This window comes from Urocitellus parryii, chromosome 8 (assembly GCF_045843805.1).
Source record: "Urocitellus parryii isolate mUroPar1 chromosome 8, mUroPar1.hap1, whole genome shotgun sequence".
Lineage (NCBI taxonomy): Eukaryota > Metazoa > Chordata > Mammalia > Rodentia > Sciuridae > Urocitellus > Urocitellus parryii.
The window spans coordinates 11,212,515-11,237,166 of NC_135538.1; the positions used below are offsets into that span (position 1 = coordinate 11,212,515).

General features: G+C 38.5%; 1 non-coding gene across 1 annotated transcript; it reads right to left on the reverse strand.

Moving 5' to 3' along the window:
* Positions 1–514: 514 nt before the first annotated feature.
* Positions 515–675, reverse strand: LOC113186409 (U1 spliceosomal RNA). Its single transcript, XR_003301287.1, has one exon. It is a non-coding gene; the product is annotated as a U1 spliceosomal RNA (small nuclear RNA).
* Between the last annotated feature and the right edge of the window lie 23,977 nt (positions 676–24,652).

The window sequence follows — 24,652 nt, forward strand, 5'->3', positions numbered from 1 at the left end:
TGTTCTTTTTTTTTTCAGTTTTTTTTTTCCTATCAGTAAACCAAAGATAGAGTAAATCTATCAGTAAACCAAAGACAGAGAGCGTATACATATCAAAAAGTGAAATAAAAGCAGTTGATTCAGTGTTATGCAGAATTTCCACCATTTTGGTAAGAACTAACATATTCATGTTTGATTGTGATTCTTCTCATTTCATTGATTCCCAATATAAGTGAAATGCTCTTATATTTACCCTTAAAACTGGCAATGAAGATATCAAAGGAGAACTTGACAGTTTCAACAAACAGAAAACACAGTTGAGGAAAAAAAAACCAAAGCACCCTCTTAAGCAATCTTGGAGGCCCAAGAAAGAATTTTCACAAAAGTTTACAGGCATATGGATTTCTAGAAACAATCATTAGCCACCAGCACAAACATCTGTTCAAGAGATAAAAATTCCAAGACCATACATACACACACATAAATAGACAACCAAACAACACTATCCCAGTCTAACATTGAGGGCTACCATATAATAGGAAAGCATAAAAGCAGTCCCCACTACCACAAATTCTATAGCTGAGTTTCCCACATTTGGAAAAATAGCAAGATCACGATGTCTGCTCTATATTAGATGAGACTTGTCCTGGAAAAACTACCTTTGTGATCATGGTGTCTCCCCTACCAGGTAAATATAAAGCACTTGAGAATAAATCTAACCAAGGAGGTGAAATACCTCTACAATGAAAATTATAGAACACTGAAGAAAGAAATCAAAGAAGACTTGAGAAGATGGAAAGACCTCCCAGGTTCTTGGATAGAGAGAATTAATATTGTCAAAAGGCCATATCATCAAAAACAATCGGCAATGAGATTCTATCAAAATACCAATGACATGCTTTACGATAGCTAAGAAAAATAGTCCTAAAATTCTTATGGAAGAGTAAAAGACTCAGAAGAGTCAAAGTAATCCTGAGCAATACAAATATTGCTAGTGGCATTACAAAATCTGACCTCCAATTACACTACAGGGCTATAGTAGCAAAACAGCTTGGTATGGCATAAAAACAGACACTTAGATCAATGGAATAGGAAAGAAGACACAGAGACAAATCCACATGGATACAGTCATCTGATCCTTGGTGAAGGTGCTAAAAACATGCATTGGAGAAAAGACAGACTTTTAAACAAATGGTACTTGGAAAACTGGACATCTATATGTAGAAGAATGAAACTAGATTCCCCCATCTCTCACCCTGAACAAAAATCAACTCAAAGTGGATAAAGACCTAGGAATTAGAGCAGAAGCACTGTCACTGCTTGAAGAAAACATAAGGTCAACACTCCAACATTTGGGCACAGGCACTGACTTCCTTTCTTCCTAAAGCTCAAGAAATAAAACCAAGAATCAGTAAGTGGGATGGTCTCAGAAATCAAAAGCTTGTGCACAGCAAAGGAAACAATTAAGAGCATGAAGAGAGATCCTACAGAATGGGAGAAAATCTTTGCCAGCTTCTCTTCTAACAGGGGATTTATATCCAGAATATATAAAGAACTTGAAAAAATTTAACATCAAACGATCAAACAATCCTATGGATCCATGGTCAAATGATCTAAACAGACATTTCTCAAAAGAAGAAATACAAATGGCCAACAAATATCTGGAAAACTTTCAATATCCTTAGCAATCAGGGAAACGCACATCAAAACCACACTGAGATTTCATCTTGTTCCAGTCAGAATGGCAATCATCAAGAATACAAATAACAGTAATGCTGGTGAGGATGTGGGGAAAAGGTACACTAATATACTGCAAATTGGCACAACCCCTGTGGAAAGCAATATATTTCTCAAAAAACTAGGTTTGGAAACATCATATGACCCAGGTATCCCACTCATTATTTATCCAAAAGAACTAAAATCAGAATCCTACAGTAATACATTCATACAGATGTTTATTGCAGCATGATTCACAACAGCCATGCTATGGAATCAGCCTTAGATTAATGGATTATCAACAGACTAATGGATAAAGAAAATGTGGTATATTGCACCAATTTAAAAAAAATAAATAAGTGGAAGGAAATCCATTAGAGTAGAGGGGGGGGGGGTCAGTGGAAGGGAGGGGGAGAGGAAAAGAAGAACTAAGAATCGAAATGGAGCAAACTATGTTATATGCATCTATGAAAATGTCAAAATCAACCCCATTATTACGTCTCACTACAATGCACTAATAAAAACATCTCAAAACTGGCAAAGCACAATAAAAATTGCATATTAATGGTTTAAACTTTTCACTTTTTCTTTATTCAGGACAACATTAAATTAAAAATCACCATGACAATTTGAGAAGAAAGAGCATAAAAGAAAGGGAAAGGCAGTATATATTAGTACCTGTAATGGCATTTTTCTCCCCTTTTGAATAAGGGGCCCACATTCTCATTTTACAAATTCTGCAGCCAGTCTTGTCTGAAAAGAGAGAGCAGAAACCATCCACTCATTCTCTATGATCTGATTAATGATGTGCTTATATAAAGGTTCTCAATAGAATGAATTTGTTAGTATTCTTTCTTTACAAACAATAAGTACCACCTTCTAAGAGAAGATTTTTCAAACCAGAGGTGGGACAAGAGGGGTTAAAGTTCAGAGCCAGCTCACTGAGTTTCATTTAATTTTCTTGAGCCTTTCCCAAGAGATCAATTATTTTGTTTCTACTAAATTCATAGATATTACTCCAAATGCTCTTAGATACTGATAATTTAAATAAGAACTTGGCTATTCAGCAGTGATGTGCAGAAATCATAGCATCTCCTAATGGTACCTATGAGACCCATTGGTACCTGGTGGTTAAAATATGTCATTTGGAAGCCCAGGGACATGGTGGAGAAGATGGTCTTAGAATTTCCTGTGGCATTTAGCTGGTTCCCTGGTTCCAATCTCTGTACATTCCAACTGCCTCTGCCTTTAATTTTTTAATCAGTTTCTGTGTTGATCTGGTGAAGCAATCTGTGCCTCTTTATAGTATATATCAAGCTCACAGCTGGCTTCCTCCAACGCCTGGCGGTCTGCATGCAGGAATGATTTTAATGCTCTTAGTCTCCTGTTCTGACACTTCCCTCACTATTCAGCATCTTCTAATACCATTCTCAATGTTCCTTTCAGGATCTCTCAGCACAGTTAGCCAAAATTGAGTGAATGCCTCCAAACCAAGGATCAGATTCTGTTTAATTCTCCTCATGATGGGGAATTGACTAGTGAGGGCCCTGTCCACTTTGATAAAGTGCTTTATGTTTTTATTTTCCAGTTTTTGTTTCCAGTTGACACTAGAGCTGATGAGCTTATTTTATAACTATCAGAATTCTCTTCCCCCAGTGGTTGCAAGATCAATGGAGACAGATGGGATCTCTAAGTCGTCTGGTTCTCTCTTTCTATAGCTGACATTTAAGAAAAATAGTGACTCTGTCATGCCTCCGTGATCGAAAGTAGGGGTCAGCAAGCTTTCTGAAAGCCTGTAAATATTTTAGGCTTGTGGGCCACACAGTCTCAAATGTAAATGAATGAATATGGCTGAGGTCCAAAAACACATTTAAAAAAAAAAATTAACAAAAGCAACTGGCAGGTGGGATTTGGCCCATAGTCCATAGTCTGAAACCACAGAAAATTCTGAATCTTGGTAATTTTCCCCTCAATCTTCCTCCCTCCATCTCTGTTTCTCTTTATTTGCTCTACACACATTAGATTCACAGCATCTTCATTCTCAGCTCTGTGTTCTTCATATTCCAAACACCCTCCCTAGTGGATCTCACCTGTGTATCTGTGACCTCCCGTCTGCTCGGGCTTCTCTCACAAGGACCAGAACCATTTGTTAAATCTAGAAGCTGGAAGTCTCCACATTTAATTTTCCAGAGGCATTCTAATCTAACTTGTTAGCAATTTTTAAAATATAATCCACTGTCTTTCTTTACACTGAGAACATTCTTTAGTTGGCGAATTGAATTCATCCATTTTCCCACTCAGATTCCCCACTCAAATCATGACTAAGCCCTATTGACTAAAATCCGCCTTCCTTTGTCCTCTCCCTGACTGGAGTCCGAAACACCCTCGATCACTGAGTGGGCCTCCTGGATCGGTGTTCCACCCTGCCACCCTCATAGTCTAGTCCACATGCAGCTTCCTAAGGGTCTCTTGGAAATGCTGATCGGATCATGTCGACACCTACCTAACTTCTTGCCCAGAATGACACTTCAAGCCCCCTGATGACATTGCCTTTGCTGAATGTGCATGCAGAGAGAGAGAAAAACAGATTGGCAGACAGATAGACAGACATTGTTATGATGAGGACACTACTTAGGGTCATCCACATGTTGAGACCACATTCTGAGAGCTCTGCAGAGAGAAATATCTGAATACAGAAAAATTCAAACCAAAGGCTCCTTTTCTATTACTAAGCACTCTGCTCCAATGCTAATATGGAAGGTGGTGAACTGGGCTAGCCCATAGGGATCCAAAAGGATCATTTTGCCTGGGTTAAGTTAGGTAGATCCAAATTTTCCCCAAGTCTCTCCTTCTGCTTTTATTTCTACAAGGGTAAAAGGGATGCTGGGAGGAGAAGGTTGGGTGGTCAAATAATGGGTGCATTTCTTTCCCAGGGGCTCTGGGTCCATCAAGACCTCTGATCCTATGAGAAGGGAGCTAGAGGAGACACGGAGAGCCACAGAGGCCTCTTGTCAGAGAGAAGCAGCCCCAAGACCTTCTGTACTGTGGCCTGTGTAAAGACAGAAGCCTGTGCCAAGTGCCAGAAGGCAGAGAGCAATGGGGAGGCCTACGTGGAGGAAAGACAGCCAGGCCTTCTACCAGGATGGGTGGCAGAGCTGTCCTTGCCTGAGCTGGCCCCTAAGAGCTGAAACAGGAATGACTTCTACACCTGGGACTGAGACCCCCCCCACCCCAATATTTCTGCAAATGTTTTCAATTTACTCTCCAGTTTGGAGGTGGGATGAGGAAGAACAAGAGTGGCAGCCATGAGAATTCCTTAACCAGCCAATTTCTCCAGCATTATTTCTCAGCCCTCTTCTAACAGTACCTTGGCTTAGGCCTGAGGAGCACGTCTGGTTGCCCTTCCTCCACAGCTGCTGGACCCTGTCTCCCCTGCTCCTCCTGGTGACTACCGCTGCATGCCCGTCTCACCCGTGACTCCTTCTCTGAAGTCCTTCCTGTGCACACAGACAGAGTGGTCCAAAGCCTCCTTTGTGCCACAGTCAAGCCCCCTGCCGCATACTTAATTATACTTAGTTTATTCTGATTATTTTATAATATGTCTATTTCCCTTAACAAATCTTGAAATCCCAGATGGCAGGAGTTCTATCTCATGGGCCTTTCTACCACATGGGTAAGACAAAAGCACATTGTGAATCCTAAACAGAAAGTTTTTCAATGATTGGTGAAGGAAGGGAGGAAGGGAGTAAAGGAGGAAGAGGAGAGGGATGGAAGGGCTATAATTGATTAGAAAAGCTTGGGCTAAGAGTTTTAAAATGTTTAGTGTTAGAGTGACATTGCAATTTTCTTTTTACAAAGAGCCAGAAGACTAGTAATTTATATGGGTTGGCATGCTTATTATCTTAAATAATTATCACAAACTCATATATTTTTGGTATATGAATTGTAGGAGCTATGGAAAGCACAAAAAAAAGAATATGGCCAAGATTTTACTAGCACAACAATTAGACGTATTCATCTTTCTTTCCCTCTAACACCTTTAAGCTTCAGTGACTTCTTCGATGGGCTGGATATTGATAAAAATACTAAGATGGTATTTTCCATATGCTAATGTGCTTCTGCCTGTATTTATCATAATGCTTTCAATCTTTTATTTTTTTACCTGTTTCTGTACCTCTGTGTCAATGTCATCTACTATTTTAGGGAACATTTTATTTCTGAAGATTTACTTATGTTCTTCATTTCCTTATCTGAGATCTGCAAATTTCTGATAGTTATGAACTTAAATGAAAAGAATGGGATAATAGCTCACTTCCTTCTTTCCTAAATAAATTTTGATACAATGTCTAAATGTTTGAATTTATGTGGTAATGATTACAGTGAAATCGTATTATGTATCATAATCTTATATCCTTTTGAAAGATTTTTTGTTAAAGATCATATGAATATTTTTAAAAACTGGTGAATAGGCAGATTAAATTATTTTCTTCTTAATAGATGGTATTCAGATAAGAAGTATGGTTTTCTGATAGTTACTATTTTGTGCTTATTCAATTATTCCATCATCTGAAGATTTCTTTTTACTTTTTAAAATGTTTTATTTGTTCTTTTTAAAAACACATGATAGTAGAGTGTATCTTGACATATTACACATACTTGGAATGTGACCTATTCTAATTAGGATCCCATTCTTATGGTCGTACATGATGTAGAGTTTCACCGGTCACGTATTCATATACTTTTTAAAGTTATTGAAAGAGACTTTAAAAGTTATGCAGTAAATCTTTAATGGTAATTATAATATTTTCTGTTCTTAAATGTTTACAGGTTATGTTATTTTATACACAATATTTCCCCAATAATTAATCATCCATTCTTTACTCAAAACCTTATTTAAAGAGTCATTGTACTTAATTCAAATAGGCAACATAGTGATTAGGTGCATAGGCTCTGAAAATCAAGTTCAAACCCCTTGTTCTCTGTTTCTTAGGTGGATTCTATAAAGTAAGGATTCATTATTTTAGATGATAATCGCTTCTAGGTATAGGGGTGCTGTGAGGGCCTATGGGGTGAACTATTCAGCACATACACACACAGTAAGTTCTCAGAGTGTGTTAACCATCACCAGCTGTTGGACCTGGTGTACATTAATTTCTTTTCCATCTTCTCTAAATAATAATTCCAGCAATCAGCAATTTTTTTCTGTTTATGTTCAACAGCAAAGCTATTACCCAGAGGCCTCAAAATTGCCATTGTTTGGGGGGGGGGTGGGAAACAATGAGAGAACACGAATCCATCTCCTACATGACTGGATCGTCGCCAATATTCTGGCTGCATTAAAGCCATTTGTCACCAGGAGCTTCTGTGCCGCAGCTCCCTCCTGGCTTGATGCAGTGATGGCATTTCGTTTGGAAACTTCCTTCAGCCGCCTTTATCAGTGTGACTTCAAGTCTTGACCTTTGGGGAAAAAATGATGGAAGCAACTCCAAAGACAAGGTCCTTGGTCTCTTAGGGCAGCCGTTTCTGCCATTCACATCCAAAGCTTTCCTACATTCAACTACTTCCTTGAGAACTTAGTTCTGCCTCTTCCGAGGACTTGGCCAAACATTCCAGGGCTGGGCAGCCCCTTGGAGTGGCCTTGTTCTCCTATGCTGTATCCCATGCTTCAAACCCTCACTGATCAGACAGCATAGAGACGCCAACTATCCACATATTGATAAACAAGGCTTCCTTTCCAAGTTCTAATCGTGTTTTTATCAAAATTCTAGAAATAACGACTATCCCCTCGAAGGAAAATAATGAACTTGGAAACTTGTTTTAGACTATGCATCATAATGAATTTCAGGTAGATTAATGGATTAAGTGCAAAAAGTAGAGAAAAATATTTGAACAATGTCAAGTAATTAGAGAGCTAGAAAAAAATTATTTGTGAAATGTTTTCTCCTCTTTGAGTGGGAAAAGGGTTCTAAATTCAGACACAAAGTAATCGATCCCAAAGGAAAATTTCCATATATGACTAAGTAGAATGTTTTTTACTTGGATACTTTAAAATTTTATGAACTAGAGCAAAATTAATTTAGAAAGGATTTGCCCCAAAATGACAGTGGCCAACTACCCCAACTTTATGAAGTATCATTACAAATAATAATAAAAGTGCATTATTCTAAATTACAAACGGATTGTTTTAAATAGGTGTGTACATTTGGGCTTTTTAAAAGGTATAATATTATTATCAACTTCATGGAGTTTTTCATTAGTTTTGAATTTGATAATGCATGCAAAATACTGACACGTAACTTATTTCTAGGTTTAGGCATTATTTTCACATGTATGAATAATGGTTGTGATCTCTCCGGCCATAAGAAGTACAGGAAAAGTCTTCTGTTTCCTGTAATTCTAGAGCATGGATAAATTTCAGACTTCTAAACTTGAAGGGGGTCTAGACTAAGCCATCATCACTATCCCAAAGAGAAGCAGACACTACAGTTTGAAAAGACCATGTATAAATAATACAAGAATACGTTCTACCTGAGGAGCTCACTCCAGGCATCACTAATTGAAACACAAATGATTCAATACCCCAGAAGCAAGCTCTAGCATTGTTACCCAGTCAGTGCCTGGACTGGAAAGCTTGGAAAGCCCACCTCCGTGATGGTCAGCAAGGACAGTGGCTTATCAGTAGCCCCAGGCAAGAAACAACATAAAAAAGGAGTCCCTAAGCCTCCTTAGAATCATCCCAGAAAACCTCCCATGACTTCAAAGGATAACATGAACTTTTTTAAAAATTCCTTGAAATTATAAATTTTACTCCAATTTGTTTAAAATTAAAAGGTTTCATTAAGTACAATCAAGAGAGTCCAACAAGACAAAAAGAGACAAACAAAATACTGGAACCACTACTCAAGAAAAAATAGAATCACTGGTTTGGTACAGAGTAAACCTCGGTGGCTCTGACACAAAATTTTTTGCCTAATATATTCATTATATTTCTCTACATTTCCATTTTAATTATCGTGAAGAAAAGGGAGCAACCCTTTTGCCAAGTGCAGTAATTTATACTTGCTCTAGCAAGATAAGTAATACCACTCTAAATACATCATAAACAAAATATTTATTAGGAAAGCCTCATTAGCATGCATTTCATTCTGATAATAAGGTTTAGGAATTTAAATTAATATCAGTGTTATTCGAGAACATGGCTATTAACATTTAATAATATTTAGCATTTATATAGTCCTTTGTGTTTCCAAAGTACTTTAGTCATTAATTAATTAAACCCCAAATTATCATTGTAAGCAGGTTCGGCTCATGGTTTCTTCAGTTATAAAATCATATTCATTAAATATTTTAACTTTTCCAACCAGGAGTTCTTGCTAACAGTTGTTTTCTTGAAAGTTCTCTTTTCCAGAGGAAGATTGCTTGGGTACCCAGGCATGAATCCCCCTTTCTATCTGTGAAGCCTAAGAGTACACTCCTTAGGTGTGAGGGCCAGGGATTGACGACTGGCCAGAGAAAAAGGCTCTTTAAATTGACATAACATGTCTGGATACTTCTCTGTCACTGTTGTTCTGGTTGCCCTGCCCCTTGAATCACCCCACAATGACATGACCCAGCCAATGAAAGAGTTTTGAGCCAGAAAACATCCACACTGGGGTGGTAAAAATACCCACTTGAGGCCATGGTGAAATTTAGTCTGATGTCATCAACGTCAGCATGCCTGGGCCCACCTGGACAGGTACTAGCAATGAAAACTCAAGGGGTAGCCTGGCTGCCCTTGGACAGATTGTGGGCCTGGATGATTTCTCAGTGGGCGTTGGTTCTCTGCTAGAAGCAGCATGTCAGGCAGGCCACCCAGTGTCCACACATACACAGACCATCAGGCTACTGTGTCTTCAGCTTTCTGACCTGTCCCAGCCTGCAGGGGCCTTGGCGTACCTCGTGGATCCTTGACTGCCACCCTGGGCCATTCGATTTGTACAGGGAGTGCTCAGCTTTGTTAAGGCTGGACCTTGGCCTCATACTCTGGATCAGGTAGAAGCCAGTCCCTAAGGGTCCATCCCTACGGGGCCTGGGCAGGGTGTTCCATGGCCTTCCTCTGAAGGATAATATCATCAAGGCTAAACTGAGAAACGCTGGAAACACTCATGCACTGATAGAAGAAAGCCTAAATTTATTATCAGCAGGGAAAAAGAAAATTATCATCATCTATCAGGATGGCAAAGAGGACAGGAAAAGAGTCTTAATGCAGTCACCCTGTGGGTCTGAACCCTGCCTTCTCTTGCTATCTACTTCTTGTTTTTAAAAAGTTGCCTATTTTTGAAATACAACCAGATGCTCTGGAGTAAGCAGGATAACAGTCGACACCATCAGTGGTCCAGAACCTAGCAGGTGGGAGTCATTTTTTAATACAAGATCGAATAAATATTTAACAAAATTATTTTTTAAAGTAAAATGTTCTCAACATTATATTGCCACATAAATCCTAAACATGCTGCAAAATAATCATCCTTGGGGACTGAATTTTCTGGGGTGTAGAGATGGTTCATTTTCCATGTGTGGTCATACCCTGTTAATAATTTGAGACTACCCTTGAAACCTTCAGTAAACATGGGTTTTATTAACAGAGAACAGGAGGAAAAGGAGGGTGAAAGGGAGAGAGAGAGACAGAAGCACAAACTTACCTTAAACTTAAAATTCTATGCATAAATGCTGAGTTGATACATTGACAAGCAGATGTCCAAATATTCATTTCCAGTCTGACATGTCACTCTACAATATTTAATGGTTCCCTGATAACCTATATACAATAAAAATCCAGACTTCTCATCTCTGATATTCAAACCTTCTGGTGTCAAATTGACTTCCCACCTCTCCCTGGTCCCCAGCTTCAAACATCCCCTCCCAACACCAGCACATCACTGTTTCAGGCGGCACAGACCACTTGACGGTTCTATGAATACACTGGCTGATACTCCAATCTCTGGGCTTTTCTTTGAGCTGTTCCCATTACCTAAAATGCTCATATATTTTTCAGTTTCTCCCAGTACATTATGAGACCCTTAAGAAGATGGACTAGGTATTACTCATTTCTTTATATTCTCCATAGTGAATATAGAGCTTTTTGAACATAGGAGGCAGTCACAAAATGATTTTTGAAAAAACAACTGGATTTTCAAAATAAGCCAATTTTTTCCCCATGCTTTCTACTACTAAGAAATGGAATTGAACTACAACACATATAATCTAAGGAAAGACTTGCAGCGTGTAGCTTTTTAAGAGTTTTTTTTTATGTAGATTCAACAAAAATATATGATGTAGCTTCTGATCAGAACCAGAATGGAGGTTGTCACCGAGTCACCAAAGTGAAGGAAAATTAGCTAGGAATATTTTTTCTCTGACAAAAGAACTTGCTTATATTTAGAAAACTTCTGAGCAAGAAACTCCCAAATAGAAGAGTTTTTATTAAGGTACATACGTGTTCTGCTCTTTTGTGTTCATGGATGAAAGATCCAAACATAAATGCATGAATGTTATTAATTTAGCAATTGGTTAATCCACACAATGAATATATACCTTCCAAAATCTGAGGAATTAGATTGTAAAACCTTCACTTAGAAGTCAGCCGAACTCTGCTTCAATGTTGTGAAGTCCCAGGGAGCCTCAGTGGTTATTGGGTCTAACTCAGTGAACAGGAAGCCCTCAAGGTCCTCTGTGTACACATGTGTATACTTGAATTGGAGTTGCAGTTAAAATGTTTAGTTTTTTCAAAATGGGGGCTATGTTTATGAATTCTTTTCCTCTTGAATGGAATATATAAATTAAAGGCCTCATGTTTTAAAGAATCAATTTAACTTGACATTTTAAAACATGTCTCATAGGCTTTTGCTTTGTATGGGGCACTAGGTCAGATTCTGAGGATCCAAAACAAAACAAAAAAGTTCTGTTGAGGAGTGGTCATCTATCTAGTAGAAGGGATAAGATGTACAACCAACCAACAATGTGACATGTTCTGTAATAATGACAAGAACAGCAGGCAGAGGCAGCCAAGTAAGGAGCAATGTATCCTGCCTAAAGAGATCTTAAAAAAAGGAAAGCTTTACTAAGGAATGAACTGTTGAGTTTGCTCAAAGGAGGCTGGCAGAGCCATTTGCAAGAAAAAAGCAAACAAAAGTTTATGGTGTTTGGAGACTGGTAAATGCTCATGTCAAGATAGAGGGTACATTGATTGGCAGGGATGGTGAATTCAAAGGCCAAGCAAACAGCATCAACAAGTAAAGCAGGCCTGTAGGGGCGAGGCAAACTGGAGATGGGGTACAGGGGCAACCGCCAAAAGGCTGGCCCATATTTGGAATTAAAAAATTAATTAATTAATTAATTAAAATGTAGGTTTATTCTGTGGAAATTTTTAATGTTTTCAAAATGAAGTCATGGATTCAGCCTCCAAGGATGATGGAGCTGTCCATTATCTTGATTGTGGTGATGGTTTCATGTATACATATGTCAATACTTACTATACGTGTTAAATGTGTTCAATTGATTATAGATAAGTTGTACCTTGATAAAGCTATCTTTGAAAGTTAAAAATTAAATGCCTTTCCTTATTATCTAAAATAATAAAACTTAAAAAAAAAAACCCAAAACCAAAAAAACAGTGCTTCCAACATACAAAACTTTTGCAGTATTGTTTGCCTCAAGTATGAGATTCAAGGTGGCTCCACACAGGAAGGACATCCTGCCACAGGCCAGCACCTTTTGACATTGAACAATTTAGACCTTTGTGAACACTCAAAATGAAAAGAACAAAGATAAAAATGATGTGAAACCTGACCCCCAGTCTCTGAGTTTCTCTAGTCTCTTCTTTCTAAGACATTAAGAACTGCTAGTGGGCTGGGGTTGTGGCTCAGCGGCAGAGTGCTCGCCTCGCACGTGCAAGATCCTGGGTTCGATCCTCAGCACCACATAAAAATAAGTAAGTGAAATAAAGGTATTGTGTCCAACTACAACTAAAAAATAAACATTTTTTTTTAAAAAAGAACTGCTAGAATCATCTGAGATAGGACAAGAAATACAAATGTACGTAGGAAAAGTACAGAAAGATAGGGTTAAAAAGAAAAAGTATTATCAGATCTGGGTAGTTTCAGCATCCTGTGCTTCTCTTCCTGTCTCTATGGATTTGCTTTGTCTCTACATCTTTTTGTGTGAGTGTGCAATCAATTTTTCCACATGCCTCCTGAAATTCTTAGTTTAGATCCATCATAAAAGTATAAGTCATGATGTGAATATATTGCTCTAAAGTTGAACCGATTATTGTTAATCAGCTCACCCTCCAGGCAATTACAAATTCAGCAACAATATGGCCCACTTCAGACAGGAAGAGGGTGCAGGACTGATTCATAGTGGTGAAATTTTCTGATGAGCCTGTTTCCCTCTGTTTCAGAAGCTAAATTAATTAATTAGTATAGTGTTTTTCACTTGATTATATAGAATACTATATGCTGTCTCTTGGGAAATACTTGCAAACAAAAGAGACGGAAGCTTATAACTGCTCTCTCCTGTGAGAGGTCTCTTCAGGGATTTATATCATCTCTTCTTTCAAGTGACGTTAAATTCAGCAAGGGAAAAAATTACATATTATCTTATATACAATGGATTGTTCTCTTCCACTTTTCTTCTTGAGTGAAAAGGCAATGATAGAAAGTAAAAAGTAAGGTTCAGAATTACGGTTAACCCTTGTAATTTGTGAGCTGTTATGTTAGTGATGAAATTGTTCTAGCATAAATTCCCAGCACTGTGAATACAGTTCTGCCTGGTGGCTTACATTAACATGAATAAGAGCCGAGCTGTGACATTCCACAAATCACACAAAAAATTATCCACACCTGATGCTAAATCATGGGAGAAGATGGCCAATGGGAGGGGAATGTGTAGGTCATGTCAGGTGGGCTGTTGGCCCTGGATCATCTACATCTTCACTTTGTGGTCTTGGAAAAGTCTTTGGTGTCTCAAAGTCTCAGGATGTGAAGTGAGTATCCTGCTTGGAATTTAATAAACACAGGAAAGTTGATTTTATTACAGATACATAGGAGAGATCTTGAGGTAATCAGGTCATTCTGCCAACTCTTTCTACAAAAGTGTATACTGAGGCCAGAAATAGAATATTTGCCTGAGTTCACACTAGTCGGGAACAGAGCTAGTTGGAATGGAACAAGAAACCATGAACATTTATCTCCCTTTCTATTTTATTTTACAGATATCTGTATTTTATTACAGCTTTATTGAAGTAGAATTGTCATACTATAAACTACAAATATTTAAAGTGTGCAATTCGATGAGCTTTGATATGTGTGTATGCTCATGAAACAACTATTGCATCAAAATAATGAACAGATGCTTCACTCGAAAGCATTTCTTCTCCCTTCAACGTAGCCCATTACTATACTCCTCCACTGCCTTTGACAACCAATCTGCCTTCTGTCATTAAGATTAGTTTGAATTTCCTAGGATTTTACATGAATGAAACCATATAGTACAAATGTATACAGTATGCAACCTTTTTATTTGGCTTCTTTTACTCAGCAAAAAATATATATATTTGATATTTATCTGTGTTGTTGCATTTATTTATGTTTTATTCCATTTTTCTCTTGAGCAAATTTCATACCACAATTTTTTCATCCATTAGTTTATTGATAGACATTCCAGTTGTTTACCATTTGGGGCTATTGTTAATAAATCTGCTATGTACATTATTATTAACAGTTTTGTGGGATGCACGTTATTTTCTTGGGTAAACATCAAGGAGCAGATTAGCTGTGTTTTATGTTAGGAAGGTGTTTTATTGTGCTGTTATTTGGGGAGGGGGTTAGTGTTTGTTTTTTAGATTTTTTTTTTTAAATAAACTGCCAAATCGGTTCCCAATTAGTAGTGCTGTTCTACGTTTCTACCAGCGGTGTTTGAGAGTTCCGGTTGCTCTATATCTCTGCAGACATATGTGATGGTCAGTGTATTAGTCTCTGGCTGCAGTCTGCCAATTACCACAAACTTGGTGGCCTAAAACCACAAACATGTAATAGCTTGTATTCACGTCAGTCAGGAGTCCAGGGCTTGAGTGGCTGAATTCACTTCTCAGAGTGTCACACACTAAAAAAACTGCTTCCATCCAGCCTTGTTCTCATCAGAGCTCTGGTTCCTCTTCCAAGCTCCCATGATGCAGCAGAATTCAGTCCTTTGATGTTGGAGAGGCCAGGGCCCCATTTCCTTGCTGAACATCACATGGGCTGCTGTGAGCTCCTTCAGACTATTTTCATTTCTCAACATGAGACCCATTCCATCTCCAAAGTTGGCGCTGGTACATAGAATCCTTCTCATCTGACCTCTATGTTTTCCTCCGTGTTGACCTCTAGATCCAGATTTAAAAGACACGTGCTTTGGTTAGGCCAATCCACATTTATTCACTATTTTAAGATTTGAGCTTAATTATGTCCTCAAGAGTCTTTTGCCATAAGAGTAATACTTCTTTATGGTTGCAGCTCCCAGCATACTCACAGGGAAGAGATGGTACCCGAGCATCATTTGATGGGGTCCATTGGAGGTCATCTTGTCATTCTGCTTACCATACACACTATTGTTAATTTTAATGTCCTAGTATTTCATGGCAATTTTAATTTGCATTCCCCTGGTGACCAATGAGATTAAGGATCCTTTCATGTGTTCACTTGCAGTCTATACATCTCCTTTGATGAAATGTCAGTTTACAGGATTACCAATTTATATTGGGTTGCCTCAGTTTTTCTATTTTTAAAAGTTCTTTATACCTTATAGATGAAAATCTTTTGATATATATCTATCAAATCTTTTGAAAATATATATATTCTACAAGCATTTTATCCAACTCTTTGGCTTGTTTTCTCATTTTCATCATGGTATCTTTAAAGAACAATTTTTTAAAAAAATTTTGCAATGCCTAGTATATTGGTGCTTTTCTTTATAGTTTGTGTTTTTCTTGTGTATCACATTTGAAGCCTCTTTGTTTAAACCAAAGTCATTGATTTTCTCATATTTTTTCTTATGTAAATTTCCTAGTTTCACTCTCATTGTTACAAACAAGAGCAATCTCCATCTTGATGTGGCTTCTACTTTTCTTCTAATTCTCCTCCTAACTTTCCATAGTTCCCCCACAGCATGAGCTCAGCATGTCAGAGCTGTAGGTACCACTCCTTGGCAGGACCTCAGGTCTCAGTGTGTCTGACACACTCCTCTCACTGGCACTTTGCCCAGCTAATTGTTGCATCTCGTGCTCCCTAGATGCCACCTCTGCCTCCTCACCCCAGGGTACTCCAGGTACAGCTTGGGTAGCCCTGAAACTCAGCTGAGGGCGTCTGCTGAGAGTCTGTGCAGCTCACAACACAATTTCCCTTCCCTGGAGTGTTGCTGACCTGCACTTTCTGCTGCCCAGCATCTGAACAGCATTGTTTCACATATTCCATTTAGGTTTTCAGGTGTGTAACACAGAAAAGGAAATCTGACCCCTATTTCTCCTTTGAGACTAGAAGCAAAAGTCTGTGTGCTCACTTTTAATAAAAAAAGAATCCATTATACAGAAAAGTAAATTAAACGATAAGGATCCCTGAAATGTTCTAACCTAGAAGTAATCACTTTTAATAATCACCGTGATTTTTACATACATACCCAGGCAGAACACCAGTAATCCCAGCAGCTCTGGAGGCTGAGACAGGAGGATCCCACGTTCAAAGCTAGCCTCAGCAATTTAAATACATACCTGTGCATGGCAAATAACATTCTATAACTTGCCTTTCAAGTCAACAAAATAGATTTGCCTCATTAGTTTTAATGATCATATGGAATCCCACTGAATGGACACAAGACAATCATTTAACTCATCTCCTATTACTGACAGATTTTTCCCAACTTAATGACATTTTTTAAGGTGCTTTGATAAACCCAACAATTCACCTCTATAGTCAATTGCTTTTTGCTTGAACACTGAACTGATTTTAAAACTCTAAAACTTTCTAGTTTATCATGTTTGTTCTGTGGCTTCACCTCATACATATTTTGCTAGAATTCTTAATCAGGAAAAAGGTGAGAAGAAAAACAATTGATTTTGACAGATGATGTTCTGACCCACGATTGATAAAATATAAAATTTTTGTCTTCAGCTCAGTACGAGCTCTCCTTGGGGAAACTGAGGTTTGTAAAGCCTCATTTGGGTGAAAATATACAGGAGTCTTAGGTTGCCAGTCTATTGACTAAGTAGCTAAAAATCCACAGTCCCTTGGCAAGTTACTTCAAGCTGGTGCTAGAGGCAATCTGAAATGAATACAGAAAATTCCAATCGTGGATTGCAGCTAGAATCGGTGCTGGTGGGAGATTCAGTCTACAATTGAGTGGCAGTTGGTAGAGCCTGCTGAAATAACTTGATGATCTAATCCGTGTCCCAACAGATGAATATCCCTGAGTTTGGACCTAATAGTTGTGTTTTACAGAGTCTCAGCAGAGAGCCCTGGATTATAGGATAATGAAAAATGAATAATACAGGTAGAAGTGCTACTGAGGAAGAGTTGAGATATGTTAATAGACAGTGAGGTGAATTTCTAATAGACTCAAGTAACCTACATTAATATATTTCCCATTTGCAAAGCTTAAAAAGACAAATAGCTTAGAATAGCTCTTGCAGCAAAAAAAGAAAAAGGAAAGAAAAGTAACCTAATGTTTACACACCAATAAGAAGAATTAATTTTCTATTTGTTCTACTGAAAGGTCACACCTTGATGTCAGGACAGTGTAATATGTGAGCATAAAAGCTTTTTATGTTTGTAAGTGGGACTGAATTACCCAAGTCTAAAGAAAATAAGTTGATATCTGAGGTTTTCCCTTAATTTTTGAATATTTAGTTTTGAAACTTATCAACTAGTTTTCCTCTGGGTGTTTTAATCTTTCATGGTAAATAAGGTGTAAAAAGACAAAATCTTCAGGAAAAAAATTAATTTAAAATGAAAAAAATGAAAAATTTTTTGATGGAGGTATACTACTAGATTAGAACAGCAGCATCAAGCTATTGAGAGATAATTGCATCCAGAAATCTTCTAGAAAAAGGAGAGATTGTGGATGCATGCCTGGAAAAAGAAAATTTGTAACAAATCACCATTTGAAGAAAGCCAGCTGCTTGGGTGGTGAGTCCAGTGGTTAAGATTTGGCTTTAAGATTGTGTGGTCAAGATCTGGCCTAGAAGAAACGAAAAGTACTGAAAATATGATTGGAAACAAGGCCATGTCCCACAGGAGCGTATTGTTCTGGGGGACAGTGAAGAGATACAATAGGTAGGAAACATTGGCTGTGGCTCAGTGGTAGAGCACCCACCTCACACGTGTGAGGCACTGGGTTCGATCCTCAGAACCACATAAAAATAAGTAAATAAATAAAGATTTTTAAAAAAAGACCATACAGTTAATAATTACAAATGAGGTAAGGGCTGTCAAAAAAATAGTTGCCATTTTATAATTTGCGATTTTATTGTTTCCTTGGACAATCAAAGAAGAAGGCAGGAAAATCATTGTTTTTTCTGACCCAAACAGTTCATTTGCTGCCTCCTTCAGGTGGCCTGCAACACTCCTGGGTGAGGCAGAGAGGAAGGGTCTCTTCTCCATGGGCTGAAACTGCAAGGTCACCTTGCACACAGGGCAGCTGACAAATTGTGACACATTTCACACTATCCCTCCAGACCTGGAAAATATATTTCTGGCTGCTGTTTCTTGTTTTGGAAATGCCCCCAATCCTCCCCTGAATGTTTTGCTTTCCTAAATAAATTTCTGTGACTCCAAAAAAACGAAAGAAAAGAAAATACATTCCCAAGCATGACCAATCCCAGTTACTCGTTTTGTGGCAAAAGCAGGATGCCTTACTTAACGATTAAGCCTTGGTAATAGAAACTTACATGTAGAGCTAACTGATACCTAAATTATCCATCCTGCACTTTCCGTATTGTTGGTTTTAGGCTTTAGTGATGCCATCCAGAAGGCAACCCAAGATTTCCTCTGCATTCCCAGCCACACTGTAAGCTTCTGTGTTTCTATATAATTCTAAAACTTTGATCATCTCAGTGGTTGCTACACTTTTAATAGTCTAAATATTTTAACCCATTGATTCCCAAGCTTTTCATTCTGCAAATATTTCAACAAAATTGACACAGGTGCATTAAAATAGGTTGGAAATCACCATCTAGAGGTCTTTTGTAGATATTTCATATATGTGAAATACATATATTCAAACATTTGATGATCATTTATCTATTACTTTTATCAAAAGAACAGAACCCTAAAAGCATACTATTTATTTCAAAAGTTACTGAAAGTCATCTATTTGTTGCTTGATTTAGGTTCTTAAAGGTGTTCCACATCTGGGTGGTGGGACTTACTGGGTTAAACAGGGTAGGGAGGAGCAGTTTAGGAGAGATGTTTTCTTTTAAAATCGAGGTAAAGAGGGAGAGAGGATGGGATTGTGACCTGGAAAATAACCCAACAAACACGTCTAGAGCTTCTTGTAAACATCAGAACTCATGGTGCCCTCCTTCATTATGAGCCCTGCAACATGGTAGGAGCCTTCAAATAGCCCGGCAGAACCCAGCTTCTGCAAAAGCCCCGAAGAAGGAAAGAAAGTCAATCACATTTGAAACCGAGTCTGAAAAAAAGAAAATGAGTGGGATTACGCAACTCGAGGAAGACCAGAAGGTTCACGGGATGGAGCAGAGGGTGGAAAGGGGGCATAAATGTACCAGGCTGGCACCTGGGGAGAACCCACGTGGCTCAGTGAGGCAGAGGTCCGGGTGTCACCATAAGGAGTCACCTCCGCTGTCCTGTATTTTCAGCCTCTGGCTTTTGAAAAGAATGCACTTGTCAGCTCTAGTGGCTTTCTATGTGCTTATTTCATCATTTATTGAAAGAGACATGTTAAAAATCTGCCATGATGATTGGAAATCTGCCTCTTTCCCCTTTTGTCCATTATTTTTTTGCTTTATATATTTTGTGCCTTTGCTGTGTGTGTGGATGTGTGTGTGTGTGTGTGTGTGTGTGTGTGTATACAATGTGCATACAATCTGAATTTAGGATTATTACATCTTCTTGGTGATTAAATCTTTTACTATTCTTACATACCTCCTTTTATGTCGACTAGCAATCTTTTCCTTAACGTCTGTCTACCTTGTCTCTAAATCAGCTCTATTGTGGCCAGTGTTTTCATGGAGCATCTTCTATTTTTTTTTACCTTCAATGTTTATGTATCTTAACATATTGGTTACGTATTTTTGAAATAGCAGGTACTTGGGTTTTTAAAATTTTAGTTTGTTCATTTTTGTATTGAAACAGGTATATTTTATGTGCTTACTGATTTTGTATTAAAATGTATCATCTCATTTTTTGTTTTATATTTGTATTATCGTTGTAAATTATTTTTCTTTCTTGCCTGCTTTTGGATTCTTGTTTATTATTATGTTCAGAATTTTTGGTAGTGTCTTAAACACTAAAAAACTGTAAAACCCCCACAGTCATCCTGGGTTTCAAACTCCTGAGGACCTCTGATGCTATTCCCACCTGAAACTAGGTGTGGAGGGGTTTCTGTCAAGATTGCTCTCCAACTTTATCGCCTCCTAGAGCACAAAGATCCTATCAAAATAATCCTAGAATTCTGGGTTCTGTGTAGAAATACTCACTATCACTTATTGTGACAACTTGCCAGCCCATGGGCCTTTGACTGGCCACTGGCACAATGGCAAAGGTATGCCAGCTTTGGCCAACTTGACCTTGGCACCGGCTATAAGTGAGCCAAAGTAGGCAGTGAAGAGCCAGCAACCCGGAGGCACAGAAGAGTTTGCCCACAGAAGAGGGTGGTGCTGTTGAGGGGGAAGAAATGGGTGTCATCGTTATGTTATTTTGCATACCTGTGATGTCATTTACTAGTTGGATGATCTTGAATAAAGCCTTTATACCTGTCTAAACCTTTTTTTAAAATTTATATTATGAGAATAATCATTTGTGCCCTAAATAAGTGGCTGTAGCTATTATTTTACACTAAACATTTTCCCTGCCTCCAACCCACCTCCCTGTTTATCTCATCTTTGTGTGTGTGTGTGTTTACCAAAACACTTAGTGCTCTGTGTTTCCCCATGATTATCCCAAAGTGAAGACCTTAAGGAAAGCTAAGCATTAAGGGCCTCCCTTTAAAAAAAATGAATAAATGAGAACATTTTTTTCTGGACACTAAAGAATTGCCAATACATTAAGAGAGGTAATTTTAAAATTATGAAACAAGTTATTAAAGCAAAGAAGAAAATCTTCAATAAAATAAATCTGATAGATATTATAAATGAGGCTATGATAGAAATATTGATTATTGTAGCCACTTTTATCTTATTGAAATTTCACCTTATAAAAATCACCTAAACATGCTTTCAAAGAAAAATAATGGGTACCCAAGTAATAATAAGAGGAAAGTTAATTTTAAGATGAATGTAAATGTTTTACAACATCCCAATCTATTTTATGGTTCCCACATTTCATTTTAATAGAAAGAATTTTTAAAGAAAAAATAATCTTATAGTCAGTACTAGCCAGACACCTTTACAATGTTATCAATCTTTGTATTTAAGTGCAGAGTTCAACAGATAAACTTAGTGCTTTTTGGTCGATGTTATACATTCCTTTGAAAATATGTTCCTGGAAGTCACTGCTCTCCCTTTGAGCTGTTCTTTGAAATCTGTGATGTGCACATGCTCTCAATATGTAATGCTGAGGGGTAGTGGTGGCAAGTAATTGTTCCATATACCATGTACATTTGCTCTAAATAGTATTTCAGTATTGATAGACACTCCCAGCTATCTGCATGGTAGGCTATGCCAAATGGAAATAGAGGAAACAGAGCCTAATGACTTAACTATTACTCTCCACCGAAAAGCATTACAGTATTTGGTTTAGCAGAAAATATACTTAATTCAAGGCACTCAGCTCCCCTGTGGATGAGACACCTCTGTTCCACCAACTGATCTTCCTTACAAACTGACAGTTCACCCCTGATCTCATTCACGCACTAAACACATTCATGACTGCCCCTCGGATCCCCAGTCCTCACTGGCAACTTCTCTCTCTGAGGAAAGCTTTATTGCTTTCTGGATTACGCCAGATACATTATCACTGAATATTTCAAAACCTCTTTCCAAGTTAATACCAACTCTCTTCTCTCATCATGTGTATCCCAAATGCTTTCCCTTTAGTTAGGCAAAGTACTTCCCATTATTTCTCTCTTTATCCATACACAAAAAGTAAATTCTCCTAGATCCAATCCAACATCGGGCAGTTCTCCCCCTGACATAGTAAAACATTATCCCCAGATCAAGTAGATTCATTGGTTCTCCACCTTTCTCAAAACTATGATTAAAGAGTTACCCTTAGTAACCTAGCCTGCTTTGAAATATTAAAACCTGTTGTACTTTCTCTGATAATAAGTAATTTTAGATGAACTCAGAATCTCGATTGCTTTTGTAGTCAAGTGTTATAAATAAAAGTCTGATTCATGATCCAACATTATGCAGAAATAAAAGGTATTCAATTTGGTAATGTGCATCTAATCCAAATTGATTGTGTTCAGCCCTAGCATTCCAACCACTAAATTATCATTTATGTTGGCCTGTTAATAAACATTACAGATTCTGTCACTGTGCTTTTAATCCTTTTGAGATTACTGTGTCAACCTCATGCACCTTCAAATGATAACACTGAGTAAATAATAATATTGCTTCTTAATGCCGATATAGCCTCTCTGCTTTTACTCTTCTAAGGAAGCCCTGTCATTTTGTCACATCGGGGGACAAGGTGTGAGGCAGCAAGTAATGTAGCCAAATATTTGAGGCTCTGCAATTTCTATGAATACGTTGCAGGCCATCCAAAGCAAATGTGGAGGAAGACACAGCATAAAATAAAATGAAAGTCTGCCAATGTAGCATTACTATCCACAGTGAACCACTCCATCAAATCACAGAAACCCCAAGAAAATTGCTTTAGTAACAAAATATTTTGGTTGATCTAAGCCAATTACCATAGAAGGGCTGCACAAAAATATCATTATCCAGTAGAAGTGAGCACACAGCTAACTGCTCCCCACACAAAGGTAAAAGTCTACCATGATCACGGTCATGTTTGTACCAGCGATAGGCTACTAATTGGTCACAAATGTGCCGCATCTGTGTGTCTGGACTGGTGACCAGGGTGAATACGCACTAAATAGAAAACCCATCTCCTGCCTGAAACATGCTCAAAGTCCAGGGGAAGAAAGAACACAGTAAACAAAACAGAGAAACTCGGCAGTGAATAAACACTGAGTTGTGTGTTGCTATGTTGTGTGATGCTATGAAACATCACACAACGTGGAGTAAAATGGGGGGGTGTTGCCGCTCAAAGGTGGTTCATAAAACTGAATCTGACTTTCCATAAAGCCTAAATTAGAGACACAGGCAGGAGGTGTTTGGGCTCATGGCACTGTCGCCCACGGTGACTAACTCTTCTCTCAAAGAAAGAATACTGCTCTCAGAAATCAAGAATATGGGTCTCTAAGGAAAGCAAAAGAAGTGGACTAAATAGAATGTTTTATGAAACTTGAATCAGAACAATAAGATCAATAAGGTCTGAAAGATGCAAACAGATGAATAAAATAATAGAATGAAAGATGAATCTCCATGAAAAAGAAGGGAGAGGATCTCAGAAAAATAAAAACCTGCATAAGGAAGGCCCTCCCTGTTCAGTAACAAATCCCTCCTCCCCTTGAACAGATTTCCTACTCAAAACAGGAGGAAGAAAGAGTCAGTGTCTTGTGCATTCATGTGTCACATGAAAAATGGAGAAAGCGCTCTCTTTGCTTTTCACAAAACAGGCAGGAGATGAAGCCTCCTGACGACGAGGGAACGGGCCACCGGGAGGACTGCTGGAAGGTTCCTTCTGTCCCTTCTCAGGGCACGTCAAGCCAAGGTGGCAACACACCGCAGATCGTCACTGGCCTTGTGGCAGGTGATCAGATAATTTATCATCCAAGCCAAAACACTCTGGAGAGTCAAAGGAGGTGCTTGATAATTATGCAGCATAAACTCAGCTGCCCCCAGCAAACAAGCACGAGGTCACCCGTCCTTTGCTCATCGCCACCCACCTGAGTCCCCCGGCAGGACTCCTGCTGCAGGAAGCCAAACCTGCTTCAGAGCTGAACAGGCAAAGCGTGGATTCTGAGCATCTCAGCAACCTCTAGTCGTAGTTCCCACAAACTGTGGTTACAGAGATCCGGTCAGGAATGTGAAAGTTGGAAATGAGGGAGAATGTGTGAGTATTAGAGTAGTGATTTCACCTTGAGAGCAGGGATCCAAATCTGGCCTAAAGCCCAAGAAGCACGAACATCAAGAACAGAGCTCCGGCTGCTGCAGTCCCCTCTGTGGCATGATACACACACACACACACACACACACACACATACATGTACATACACGTATGTATATGTATGTAATTTTTTTTCATTCCATCAGGAGTGCACCCTATATATCCATAGATAGATACACACACACACACACACACACACACACACCTACCACACATATGTATATGTGTGTGTGTGAAAGCCCCAACCCAGGTTTATACACTGGGCATGATGGGGCAAGGTGCGTGATCCTGAACACCAACTTAGTCTGAAAGGACAGACAAGCTGCTCTGGGGATCAGAGGTCTAGGACTGGACAGAGAGGACATGGACTCCAGCACGGGAGGTGGGGGAGATGCACGGTAGTAGCTAACATTGTTAACACAGGAATCTGACATCTGACAAATTGTTTTCTTAAAATAATGCTTACAACAGTGATTACACTGAGAGTGACTTGACGAGCTTTGTTAAAAAAAAAAAGAGGGGAGACAATGAAT